We start from the raw sequence: 14,669 nt of genomic DNA on the forward strand, positions 1-14,669 counted from the left end.
ATGTTCTTGTATCGTTTTCCAGGGTGGGGAGGCTTGAAGGCTGCTTTTGCGCGGTTTGCATCATCCAAAAAAGAGGAGCTGTACGAAAACCCAAAGATGAAATTGGAGCATGCGGCGGTTGCAGGGTGTGCTGCATGTAGGCCTCTTGCACCTCGCTGAATGGGCCTCGTAGTCTCCTTTTCCTTGAAATTGTAATATGAGAGAGCCCTATTTGATTTCTTTTACATTTGAAGCACCAAGAACTATTAAGAAAAATGCAACCCTATTGAATGCAAAATGCGAAGGGTAGAAAACAATGACAGGAAAACAGAAATCTTTTAGATAGGATGTGGGTTTGAGCCCTAACTAAATTTTAGCTGCATCTAAATTTTTTCTCCCTAGTAGAATAGGAGCTGGTAGATGGTACAATGTATAAGTGTTACTAAACCTCAAATATTTTCTCTCTTAAAATACTCTTCAAGGGATTTTAAAGATTATTTTATTTTTTGGTCCTTTAGAGAGGCTGAAAATATTTTTAAACAGACTATTAAGACATATTAGCACCTAGATAATACTGCTTTAAATACGGGACTCAACTGGAAATGAATTAGGAAAAGTTGTTCTGAGTTGGTAAAAATTGAGAATTTTTTGAAAGCAATACAGCATGTCTTTAAATAGGAATGAAAGAAGACCGCCCCAAAGTAAAATGTCCTGCAAGGAGTTTCGAGAAACTATACCTGGGCAATACACGGAGAGTTCCAAGTGGAGCAGAAAGAGAAATTGGCTGGCAAAGGAGAAGGAAGGGTTGGTGATATGTCTTGAAGCTTCTCATTCTGAATTTGAATTTAATGTATGTAGTAGGAAGCTACTATAGGTTGCTGAGCAAGAAAGGGGTAAAAATGATTATTTAACCAGTTCTTGATGTTTCAAGGTAAATGATAGTAGAAAGAGGCTGGGGGTAAGTGGAGTACTCATGACATGACCCATTTCTCAGTGAGACTGGTGACTAAGAAAAGGGAAGGAAGAGCATAACTAAGTAATTACACAACGGAATAGTTGTCAGGTGTTGGCTATAAATTATGCATAGGAAAATATGGAAAAAGATGTATTGAAGAAAAGCCCAAGATACAGAGTGAAAGACCAAAGCATCATCCAGCAATCATTTTTGTGTGTGTGTTTGTGTGCACTTTATTTGTTCTAAACACTGTAAGGCCTTGCTACTTCAAGTGTGGTCCAGGGCCCAGCAGCAAGGGCTACCTGGGAGCTCAGGTAAAGCTCAGCCCTTCCGCAGGCCTTCTAAATCATAATCTGCATTTTAACAGGATCCCTAGGTGATTCTTACGCATATTCAGTTTGAGAAATTGCTTTAGAGGATACCTCAGACTGTAAGAACTTCAAACTAAGGGAAACAGACATAAAATAAGTTATAATTAATGTTACAGACAACTTTTCATTAGTACTAATGGTAGGACCAACAAGTAAAGAGGGGGTAGTTAGTGTTGGGGGGGACCTCAGAAAAGAAAAAACAAAGGGAAAATGGAAAAGCATGGATGTTTTAGTATTAGTGGGGTTTTTTTGTTTTTTGTTTTTTTTTTTAAAAAGGAAGTACCATACTTAGCTCTTGCTGCCTTTAAGTTTTGTCCGTTTCAACCTGTGGTAGTTTGTAGACAACAGGAGATACCCTTTAAACAATAAAGGCAAAACAGGTGGTGGTTTAAGCTTCCAGAGAACAAAAGCCCAGCATCCCTGGGAGCAACAGTTCTGAATCTGAGAGGAAAGGGGGAGGGGAGAGCAGGGAACAGGGAAGGAAAGCTGGGCACATCCTAGCCACTTGGAGAGCTTTTCTGTGCTCTTCTCCAGCTGTGGTCTTTTCCAGCCATGCTTGGTGCAGCCCTCCCCCATAGTCAGCCTTCTTAGTGGGGATGCTTGAAAAAGTATACCAAAATGGAGATCAGAGGAGCAATGGGAAAAGTTAGAAAGAATATAATTTCCAAAACAACTGAAGAAAGGGGAGGGGGCAGGAAAATCTAAATGAGTTGAGGCAGGAACTTGGCCTACATTCTCTCATTTAACCAAAGTGCCACTATCCCCATTTCACAGATGAGAAAATAGGCTCACAGAAGATAAGCAACTTGCCCAAGATCACACTTTAGTCCAGGGGCCGAAGTAACATTCTGGCCCCTCTGGCTAGTTGCCCATGCCTTTTCGTGATTCCACATCGCCTCTAGGTGGGGCAGGGAGTCAGCAAGGCTGAAGGAGGAGTGGCTTATAATTAGAAAAAGATGCTGGAAGGGAAAGCAGCCCAGTACTTAACTCTTCCACCTTCCGCCTTTGGGCTTGAAAGTATTCCCAGCTTAAAATTTCCTAACAACCTCCCTCCACGCCATGCCGTTCCCCAGCTTGTCCCCAGCACTTAACTCCTTCTGGTCCTAAAAAACTCAATCCAAAAATCACCTCTGGAAAGGATGTGACCTAATCTTAGAGTAACAATTTCTTATTTACACTCTTTCCTACTAATCTGTAAACTGCTTAGAAGTCGGCACTATCTTATTCATCGGTGAAGGTACTCAATAAAAAAGTGCCGGGCATAGTGGCTCATGCCTGTGATCCCAGCACTTTGGGAGGCCAAGGCAGGCGGATCACAAGGTAAGACCACCCTGGCCAACATGGTGAAACCCCGTCTCTACTAAAAATACAAAAATTCGCCGGGCATGGTGGTGTGCGCCTGTTAATCCCAGCTACTCAGGAGGCTGAGGCAGGAGAATCCCTTGAACCTGGGAGGCAGAGGTTGCAGTGAACCAAGATAACCTCACTGCACTCCAGCCAGGGCAACAGAGCAAGACTCTGTCTCAAAAAAAAAATTTGTTTTCAAAAATATTTATTGAATGAATGAGAGAGAGTGGCAAGTGAAAAACCCCAACAGACTCATTAATCCTTTAGGGTGAGTAAGCACGTAAGTATGACACATCAAAGTGTTTTTGTTTTGACTTTATGAATTTTTCTTGTACAGTGCTTAAAGGTTAACCCTTTAACAGCAGTGACATTTTTCACTAACTACAAATACATTCATTGTAACCATTTTAATTAAAATCTTTCTAAATGAGATCTCTATTCTAAAATAGCAACAATCTCTTCCTTCGTATCTTTTACATAATCTCCTACCTTAATACACAGTGTTAGTGATGCACTTTCAACTTATTGGTATGAACAGGTATTGAACTGTTTTCTCATGTTTTATATGTAAATCCTCATGATGGGTAAATAGTGGGAAGTTAGCAAGAATATGGGGGAAATAAAGAGCTAGTTTACTTGGGGATGTCGTAAATCCAATCTAGGTCTCGCTTCCCATGAAAATCAATAAGCATTTGAAGCTTTGGCTCTTAGGTAGGCAAAAGCCAAGATGTACTAGCTTATGAGCTGATAACTAGGTTTACTGCTGAGCTGTGTTACCAATGTTTAGAAGAGAGTTGTCTTCGGCACATGAGATGAGAGAAGTCTTAAGGAATCTGAATGCTCTTTAGAAAGACTAGAAAGAAGCAAGGCAAAGAAGAGTTTGACAGTTGACCTGTGTGTACTATTGGTGCCTTTTGTGAAGACTGCCTAGACTGTGGGCTGTTCTAGTGGGATTTTTTTTTTTTTTTTTTTTTACATGGAGTCTCGCTGTGTCACACAGGCTAGAGTGCACTGGCACAACCTCAGCCTGCTGTAACCTCCACCTCCTGAATTCAAGCAATTATCCTGCCTCAGCCTCCCAAGTAGCTGGGATTACAGGTGCCCACCACCACACCCAGGTATTTTTTTTTTGTATTTTTAGTAGAGACAGGGTTTCACCATGTTGGCCAGGCTGGTTTTGAACTACTGACCTCAAGTCGTCTGTCCACCTCGGCCTCCCAAAGTGCTAGGATTACAGGAGTGAGCCACCGCACCCGGCTTTTTTTTTTTTTTTTTTTTTTTTTTTGAGGTAGAATCTCACCCTGTTGCCCAGGCTGGAGTGCAGTGGTGCAATCTTGACTCACTGCAACCTCCGCCTAGGTTCAAGCGATTCTCCTGCCTCAGCTTCCTAAGTAGCTGGGATTACACGCTTGTGCCACCATGCCCGGCTAATTTTTTTTTTGTAGTTTTAGGAGAGATGGGGTTTTACCACGTTGGCCAGACTGGTCTCAAACCCCTGACCTCAGGTGATCTGCCCTCCGTGGCCTCCCAGAGTGCTGGGATTACAGGTGTGAGTCACAGTGCCCGACCTCCAGTGGGATTTTTTTTAAATCACTAGATGACCTGATTACTTCTCATTTCAGGTACTTGATTTGCTTCTTTCTTAACATGCCCATCTCCAGTCTCAGTTAAGGCTTCTCTTATCCCACATGTGTGTATGCCATACTCCGCTTTGACTCTGCTGCCTGATTTTGCTTTTGTCCATTCTTCATCTTAGTTCTTTGTCTACATTCTTTCTCATTTTCCTCTGTGTTCTTACTCCGTGATTTTGGTGTGTGAGGTGTGTAGCTTTGAAAGTAAAATGATCTCTTGCTCTGGTCAATAGACCTACCGGCCGGGCGCGGTGGCTCAAGCCTGTAATCCCAGTACTTTGGGAGGCCGAGGCGGGCGGATCACGAGGTCAAGAGATCGAGACCATCCTGGCTAACACGGTGAAACCCCGTCTCTACTAAAAAAATACAAAAAGCTAGCCGGCGAGGTGGCGGGCGCCTGTATCCCAGCTACTCCGGAGGCTGAGGCAGGAGAATGGCGTGAACCCGGGAGGCGGAGCTTGCAGTGAGCTGAGATCCGGCCACTGCACTCCAGCCCGGGCGACAGAGCGAGACTCCGTCTCAAAAAAAAAAAAAAAAAAAAAAAAAAAAAAAAAAAATAGACCTACCAACCTACTGATGTCTTTTATTGTCTTTGTACCATTGATTCTTCTAGGTCAGCTTTCTCAGACTGTTTTTTGAGAACAATAGTATAGCTTGAGAAGTTAAAAGGTGTAAATTAGGGAAAAGGAAATTCTATAGGCAAGTGAATTTGAGAAACACCAAGTCAAAGTTGCATGGCTTTCTTTAAAGTAAGACGTCTCAAAGCTGTTAATATATTAAATTTGGTTTATGAATTTCTAAAATGGGTTTTTAGCCATCAGTCTAAAGTTATTTGATAATGGAACCCCCCTTTCTTTTTTCCTGGAAAACCCTCACCTAGGACTAGTGATGGTAAATATTGTACCATGCAACATTTTGGCGATGTGCTTTCTTATGAGCTCATTGATAGGCAGGGGATGTAAGGTTGAGCTCTGATAGCCAGACAGACACCAGAGGCTTTACTTTAAACGCAAATTTAATGTATCTTAATATTTAGAAAAAGTAACTCACATGCTCGATGTTCAATTGCAGAGAAAAAACTAATAGTTACAACTTTGATATGACATAAGAAAAGAGAGCACAGGATTTGGAGTCAAGCATGAGTTCTGATCATGGCTCTGTCACTTTCCACAAGTGCTATTAGGCAACTCCTTTAACTTCATGTACTTATTTTCTTACCAGTGAAATGTGAATAAGGACACTTGCCTTGGAGGGCTATTGTGAGGATTAAATTAGATCATACATACATAATGTGCATATTAGTATTTTAGCCATATTTATAACCTAGGGGAAAAAATAAATAATTGTCTTCCATGTATGCGTAGGGTTATGCTGTGACTGGGTCTAAAATCCAACTAGATATAGATGGAAAAGTTTTGTATGAAAACTTCACTTCTAAGGACTGCTGAATGACAAATTACTGGTTTGACTTTGCTGTTTGGGGATTTTTTTTTTTCTTCTTGGTGGATTGGTCTTTTTTTATTATGATTTTTTGAGACAGGGTCTTGCTGTGTTGCCCAGGCCAGAGTACAGTGGCCTGATCTCGGCTCACTGCATCCTCAAACTCCTAGGCTCAAGTGATCCTTCCCTCTCAACGTCTGGAGTAGTTGGGAATACAGTCACATACCACTATCCCCAGCTTTTTTTTTATTTTTTTAAATTTTTTGTAGAGATAAGGTCTCCCTATGTTGCCCAGGCTGATCTCAAACTCCTGGTCTCAAGCAATCCTCCTGCCTCGGCCTCCCAAAACTGTAGGATTATGGGCGTGAGCCACAGTGCCTGGCCTGGTTTTTTTTTTTTTTTTTTTAAGATTTTATTTTTTTGAGAGCAGTTTTAGATTCACAGCAAAATTGAGAAGATACAGATGTATACCATATGCCCTCTACCCCACACCTGCATAGCCTATGTCATTATCAACATCCCCCACTAAAGTGTTACATTTTTTATGATCGATGAAACTACATTGACATATCACCCAGGGTCCATAGTTTACATTAGGGTTCACTGTTGCTTTGTGCATTCTGTGGGTTTGGACAAATTTATGATGACATGTATCTGCCACTGTAACATCATAAAGAATGAGGCAGTTTCACTGCCCTCGAAATCCTTTCTGCCCTGCCTATTCATCCATCCATTCCGCAAGTCATGGCAACCACTTATCTTTTTACTGTCTTCATACTTTCACCTTTTCAAATCATACAGTATGTAACCTTTTCAGATTGGCTTCTTTCACTTGGTAATCTGCATTTAAGTTTCCTCCATGTTTTTGCATGCCTTAATAGGTAATTTCTTTTTAGTTCCAAATCATATTCCATTGTTTATTTGAATATTCACCTACTGAAGGACATGTTGGTTGCTTCCAAGTTTTGGCAATTATGAATAAAACTGCTATAAACAACTATGTGCATGTTTTGTGTGAACATAAGTTTTCAACTTACTTGTGTAAAGACCAAGTTCTGTAATTGCTGATTCATATGTTTATGTTTAAGTATATGTTTTGCTTTTAAGAAGTTGCCAAACTGTTTTCCAAAGTGGTTGTACCATTTTATATTCCCACCAGCAATGAATGAGAGTTCCTGTTGCTCCACATCCACATCAGCATTTGGTGTTGTGTTTTGGATTTTGGCCATTCTGTTAGATGTGTATTAGGTATCTCATTGTTACTCTATTTTTTTTTTTATATTATAGCTCATAACTTATTAGCTCCTCCACAGTAGTTAGTAGAAGATTTCTGCTTAAGTATGTTTTATGTGCGTCCTTTAGTCAAGAAAATATTTGTTAAGACATTAACCTAGAATAATATGGAAACCTAAGGTGGCTTGGAGAAAACAGAGTTTATGTACAGATAACAAAATATTTAGAAAATACAAAGTAGTAGCAATGAATTTTTAAAATTTCCATACCCACAAATTACCCTGTTAAAATGTTTGTGAATTATCTTCCAGTCTTCATTTGTATAGTTTTGTTTTTTTTTTCAGACAGGGTCTCACTTTGTCATCCAGGTTGCAATGCAGTGGTGCAATCACACCTCACTGAAGCCTCACCCTCCTGGGTTCAAGCAGTCCTCCCAGCCCGAGTAGTGGGGTCTACATGTGTGCACCACCATGCCTGGCTAATTTTTTTTTTTTTTTTTTTTTTTTTTTTGTAGAGAGGAGGTCTCTGTGTTGCCCAGGCTGGTTTTGAATGCCTAGGCTCAAGCAATCCTCCTCCTTAGCCTCCCAAAGTGTTGGGATTACAGGCATGAGCCACCACACCTGGATTTTTAAACATAGTTTGTAAGCATTGTTTTTAAATAAACTTTTTCTTTTTGAATAATTTTATTTTACAGACAAATTACCAAGATAGTACAGAGGGTTATTGTATACCTTTTACTAAGTTTTCACTCTTGTTAATATCTTATATTAGCGTTGTAAAGGTGTGAAAATTAAAAAATTAACATTTCTACAACACTGTTACGTAAACTACTGAGTGTATTTGTGTTTCACCAACTTTCCCATTAGTGTCCTCCTTCTGTTACAGGATTCTGTCCGGGATACCATATTATTTTGAGTCGTCATGTCCTCCCCGGTCTTTTCCAGTCTATGGCAGTTTCTAAGTCTTCCCTTGTTTTTCATGACCTTGGCAGTCTTTTTTTTTTTTTTTTTTTGAGACAGAGTCTCATTCTGTCGCCCAAGCTGGAGTGCAGTGGCACAATCTTGGCTCACTGTAACCTCTACCTCCCAGATTCAAGCGATTCTCCTGACAGTCTTGAGGAGTTCTGGCTAGATACACTGTAGAATGTCCCCTAATCTGAGTTGGTCTGTGTTTTCCTCATGATTACACTAGTGATATGGGATTTTGGAAAGAATACCCCAAAGTAAAGTGTCCTTCTGGTCACATCTTATCAGCTGTATGATATGAACATGACACCATGAGTAATGTTAACCTTCATCACGATTTTGGTGATGTCTGTTAGGTTTCTCCACTATAAAGTTAAACTGTTTCTTTCTTTCCCTACTTATTCTTTGGAAACAGTCGCTAAGTCTAGCCCACTCCCAGGGGGGTCAGGGGCACCCAGGAATGAAGCTTCACCTCCTAGAGAGGGGAGTATCTCTCTCTATATATAATTTGGAATTCTTCTACAAAAAAGATTTGTTTCTTCCCCCTTATTTATAAATATTGTTTTTAGTGACTGCATTACTGGCTATACTATAGTGTAGCTAAATAGTCTTCAAATGTTGCACATTTAGGTGGTATGCAATTTTTCACTTAGAGAGTTTTGTATTAATAATTTATAATCATGAGGCCGGGTGCGGTGGCTCAAGCCTGTAATCCCAGCACTTTGGGAGGCCGAGACGGGCGGATCACGAGGTCAGGAGATCGAGACCATCCTGGCTAACACGGTGAAACCCCGTCTCTACTAAAAATACAAAAAACTAGCCGGGCGAGGTGGCGGGCGCCTGTAGTCCCAGCTACTCCGGAGGCTGAGGGAGAAGAATGGCGTAAACCCGGGAGGCGGAGCTTGCAGTGAGCTGAGATCCGGCCACTGCACTCCAGCTGGGGCGACAAAGCAAGACTCCCTCTCAAAAAAAAAAAAAAAAAATTTATAAGCATATGATGGATTTTTAAATTTTGTATTTTTATCTGTAGTGTTTTAAAGACATTCCTTGCCCTAAGGAACATATATTTATAATTTCAAAAAATCAATACCTCTCGAGCATAGGCCTGCATATTTTATTTGACTGAGAACTCTTTTATCTCCAAGATTTTAAACTTGGAGCTTTCTGCTGTGATCATAATCCAGGCAACTCTCCAGCACTGTTCTCTCCATTGAACCTCTTTTTCTCAGTTAACTCGATTTGAGTCATTTTTGCATCCCACTTCACTCAGCATATCCCACTTCACTCAGCATATCCCACTTCACTCAGCATATCCCACTTTCTAGCCTTAGATGATGCCCGTGACAACAGTCTTCACATTTTTTTGCTGCTATAATTCCCGCTGCCAAACATTTTAAGTTGAAATATAACATTTTTTCAACATTTTAATCATTCCAAAAGATGCAATTTCTAGCACATTAGAGATATTTTAAAATAAAAATGTTACATGAAGTGTAGTATAAATACCCACAGTGATTTCATGGCCACTATTATTCATTTTCAGAAAAATGTGAATAAATACATCTTTATTTTAAGGAATACAGAATTCTTGCTCTTTAATAAAAATATATTAGCATTTAAAAAATTTCCATATTTGCTTATTCTCCTTGAACTCTAATTCCCATTCTACTTGCTCTGTAGAATTTTGTTGTAATCCAATACATTTTATATCTGAAAGTACTTTAGGGCCAGGCATGGTGGCTCACACCTATAATCCCAGCACTTTGGGAGGCCAAGGTGGGCAGATCACCTGAGGTCAGGAGTTTGAGACCAGCCTAGCCAACGTGGTGAAACCCCATCTCTACTAAAATTACAAAAATTAGTCAGGCGTGGTGGCACATGCCTGTAATCCCAGCTACTTGGGAGGCTGAGGCAGGAGAATCACTTGAACCCGGGAGACAGAGGTTTCAGTGAGTCAAGATCATGCCATTGCACTCCAGCCTGGGCAACAGAGTGAAACTCTGTGTCCAAAAAAAAAAAAAAGAAAGTGTTGATGAACCCATCATAGTTCTCTGTAACTGTAATATGTATATAAATTGAAATTATAAAGTACACATTTTTTCTTGTGATTATAAGACATAGATTTTTTCCTCAGATTGTTTTTCATTAAAGTTAGTCATATATAATTGACCAAATCAACATATATTACACATTTTAATACATTATTCATTATGAAAATTATATTGGAAATGCTTCTCAAGTAGATAAGTCATGATCAGGTTTTTTCTAAGTATAATATTTAATGAAAAGGGAAGGCGTAGATGGTTAATACTATTCAGTCTGGCAGTTGGTATATATTTTAATTTTTTCTTACTAGGAGGTAAAATTTTTTAACTTTTTTTTTTTTTTTTTTTTTTTTTTTTTTTTTTTTTAGAGATATGGTCTTGCTGTGTTTCCCAGGCTGGATTCAAACTCCTGGGCTCAAATTATCCTCTTATGTCAGCCAGGATTACAGGCACGTATCACTGCCTAGCTTAAACATTTTATAAGATAAAGATAAACTAGAAAAAATATTATATGATGATAGGTTCTTGAAATACAGTTGGCTCTCTATCAGCAGGTTCTACATTCATGGATTCGACCAACCTCAACTCTGATGGAAAAAGCAGTACCTGCATTCTGCATTGGTAGACTCCGCAGATGCAGAATCTGGCACCTCCTCACCCCACCCCCTCCATCCCACCTCCCCCTGTGAGTGCTAACTAAGGAACTTGAGTATCCATGGATTATGGTATCCATGGGGGTTCTGGAACAATCCCCCACAGATAGGGCAGGCCAACTGTATATTATTGAATTAACACATTCAATTTAAGAGAATCACTTAAATTTTTACTCTGGATTTTAATCAGTGTATCTGGAAATATTTAGTAGTCATGGGAAACTTTCCAGTTACATTTTAAGAATCAAGTTTCACCAGTTTATACCACTTCATCTGTGCAGAGATGATTTATTTACCAGCTCTAATGACAAATCTTAAAGATGAGTAGTTAGAACATCTAAAAAGAATTGGCAGGGCACGGTGGCACGTGCGGTAGTCTCAGCTACTCAGGAGCCTGAAGTGAGACAATCACTTGAGCCCACCATCACTTGAGTTCAAGGTTACAGTGAGCTATGATCACCACTGTACCACAGCCTGGGTGACTGAGCAAGATCCTGTCTCAAAACAAAAAAAATTGTTTATTTGAAGGGAGAGTGAAAAACACTTTAATGTTCCGTATTTCTTATCAATGCTATGTTTGTTTTGCTCATGTGGGAGTCTTTCTCACTCTTTTTATACAATTCAAAAGATAGAAGAGGCAGAACTGGGCCATGTCTGCTTTCTCTCTCCTAGGCCACAAGTGTTGCTAAAGAAGGCAGCAGGCTGGGCGCGGTGGCTCAAGCCTGTAATCCCAGCACTTTGGGAGGCCAAGATGGGCGGATCACGAGGTCAGGAGATCGAGACCATCCTGGCTAACACGTTGAAACCCCATCTCTACTAAAAAAAAATACGAAAAACTAGCCGGGCGAGGTGGCCGGCGCCTGTAGTCCCAGCTACTCGGGAGGCTGAGGCAGGAGAATGGTGTAAACCCGGGAGGCGGAGCTTGCAGTGAGCTGAGATCCGGCCACTGCACTCCAGCCTGGGCGACAGAGCCAGACTCCGTCTCAAAAAAAAAAAAGAAGGCAGCAAAATCATGTAGGTCCCTTAAGTTAAAATTCATATTAATGTGGCAAGTTGCCGGGCGCGGTGGCTCAAGCCTGTAATCCCAGCACTTTGGGAGGCTGAGGCGGGCAGATCACGAGGTCAGGAGATCGAGACCATCCTGGCTAACACGGTAAAACCCCGTCTCTACTAAAAATACAAGAAAATTAGCCGGGTGTGGTGGCGGGCGCCTGTAGTCCCAGCTACTCGGGAGGCTGAGGCAGGAGAATGGCGTGAACCTGGAGGGGCGGAGCTTGCAGTGAGCCAAGATCCGGCCACTGCACTCCAGCCTGGGGCACAGAGCAAGACTCCGTCTCCAAAAAAAAAAAAAAATGTGGCAAGTTTGAATCATATTTCACAAAAGCAGCTATATAAGAAACATTTTTATCTATTATGACAAATAACTCTGACTTTAATACATTGACTAGCAGGAAATTCAGTCTCACTGTAGGGTTTCCTTCCTCCTTCTACAAGTTCACAAGAAATAGGCTGATGTGCTGTGCTGGGTACATAGGAAAGCCTCCTCATCTTCAGACCATCCTGATTGGATGATCCCTTGAATGTCTTGGTAGCCCCAGAGAGAGCAAAAAAATGTAGACAATCATAGAAAGATTAATATAGCTCAATAAAGTATCTTACCACTTTTCCACTGAACTCTTAAGATCACTCAACTGGTCCTTCATTAAATTTTGTTTCCTCTTCATTGTGTAACCCATTATGACTCTTTCAAGTCATGTCAATACTTCTCAGGTTCACAGTTAACCTTGAATCATCCTCAGTCTTAGCAGATAACCTTTTCCCCACAGAGAAGATCTGCCGTCAAGCTCTTCTCAAAGTAGTACTTGTCTTTCATTGTCCCTGCTACCTCGATGGAAAAGTAAAGAATTTCCCTCATACCGTCCAAGGCATTTCCCTCATACCGTCCAAGGTATTGTATTTCACAATACAAACTCAAGGAAATAGGATTCTGAAAAAAAAGTTCACTGTGGGAGAAGAGAAGAAAATGAAGCTTTGTAGGAGTCATGTGTTAGAAAAAAGGTTGAGTGAACACTGCAAATATTGTATTTCTCTCACTGCTGGTCCTTTTCTTGATACCTTCATAATATCTATAAACAAGGCAGATTTTCCTCACCTTAAACAAAAACTTTCTCTTGAAACTACAGTGTACACATCTGTGTGTTTTCACTTTTTATTTTGAAATAATTATAGATTCACAGAAAGGTGCAAAAATAATACAGGAAGGTCCTTTGAACCCTTCACTCATATCCTCCAATGGTTATATCTTATAGTATAATGACAAAATCAGGAAGTTGATCTTGGAACAATGTGTATGTATAATTATCTGTCACTTATCACACGTTGTAGATTCCTGTCACCGCAATCAAGATACAGAACTATCCCACCACCATGAAGAACCCTTGTGCTACCCCTTGGAGTCATTTTCTCCTCCTCCCAATTCCTAACCCTTGGCAATCACTAATCCTTTCTCCATTCCTATAATTTCATCATTTTGAGGGTTTTATATATATTAAATCATGTAATATGTGGCCTTTTGAGATTGGCTTTTATCACTCATCTTAAGGCTCTTAAAACCCATCCAAGTTTTTCTATGTATCAATAATTCATTGCTTTTTATTTCTGAATAGGATTCCATGGTATGAATGGTACAATTTGTGGAACCATCCAACTATTGAAGGACATTGTGGTTGTTTCCAGATTTTCCCTATTACAAACAAAGGTTTGATGAACATTTACATATAGTTTTGTGTAGATATAAGTTTTTATTTCTCTGAGATAAATGGTCAGAAGTATCATTACTGAGGTGTATGATAGTTGCACACTTAGTTTTTAAAATAAACTGCGAAACTATTTTCTAGAATGGCTAAGCCATTTTACATTCTCACCAACAATGTATGAGAAATGTAGTTTTTCCACATCTTCACCAGAATTCGGTATTGTCACTATTTTTTCTTTACACTATACTCACAGGGTGGTCTTAGTTTGCATTTCCCAAATAGATACTGATATTAAACATCTTTTCTTTTTTTTTTTTTTTTGAGACGGAGTCTTGCTCTGTCGCCCGGGCTGGAGTGCAGTGTCCAGATCTCAGCTCACTGCAAGCTCCGCCTCCTGGGTTCATGCCACTCTCCTGCCTCAGCCTCCCAAGTAGCTGGGACTACAGGCGCCCACTACCTTGCCCGGCTAGTTTTTTGTATTTTAGTAGAGATGGGGTTTCACCATGTTAGCCAGGATGGTCTCAATCTCCTGACCTCGTGATCCGCCCATTTCGGCCTCCCAAAGTGCTGGGATTACAGGCTTGAGCCACCACGCCCGGCCATTAAACATCTTTTCATGTGCTTATTTGCCATCTGTACATCCTCTGATGAAATGTCTCTTCATGTCCTTTGCTTGTTTCCTAATTGGAGTGGTTTTACTGTTGAGTTTCAAGCATTCTTTTTTTATTTTTTTTGGGCACAAATTGTGTTTTATTTTCATTATTCATACAAATAATTTTCATATATACATATTTATTTATTTGTTTATTTATTTATGTTAAGACAATCTCCCTCTGTCACCCAGGTTAGAGTTCAGTGGCGCCATCTCGGCTCACTGCAACCTCTGCCTCCCGGGTTCAAGTGATTCTCCTGCCTCAGCCTCCCGAGTAGCTGGGATTACAGTTGGCTAATTTTGGTATTTTCAGTAAAGACGAGGTTTCAGCATGTTAGGCTGGTCTCGAACTCCTGACCTCAGGTGATCTGCCTGCCTTGACTTCCCAAAGTGCTGGGATTATAGGTGTGACCCACCTCAACCGGCCACAGATAATTTTCTATAATATCCAGGGGCAAGCCAGAGAATTTGGCAGTCCCATTGGAGCTCCCCTCAGAGACTCACAAGTCGATGGCATGGTGCAGAGAGCCCAGGTTTGGTTCACAGTGCAGTTTGTGGGGCGTATCCATGTTGCAGTTGGCTCTTCCTCCACATCTCAAGTGGGGGCTCAAAGATGACAGGCGTAGGGAGTCCTCGAGGCTC

Source organism: Trachypithecus francoisi, unplaced genomic scaffold (genome assembly GCF_009764315.1).
Source record: "Trachypithecus francoisi isolate TF-2019V2 unplaced genomic scaffold, Tfra_2.0 Lachesis_group16, whole genome shotgun sequence".
Classification (NCBI taxonomy): Eukaryota; Metazoa; Chordata; class Mammalia; order Primates; family Cercopithecidae; genus Trachypithecus; species Trachypithecus francoisi.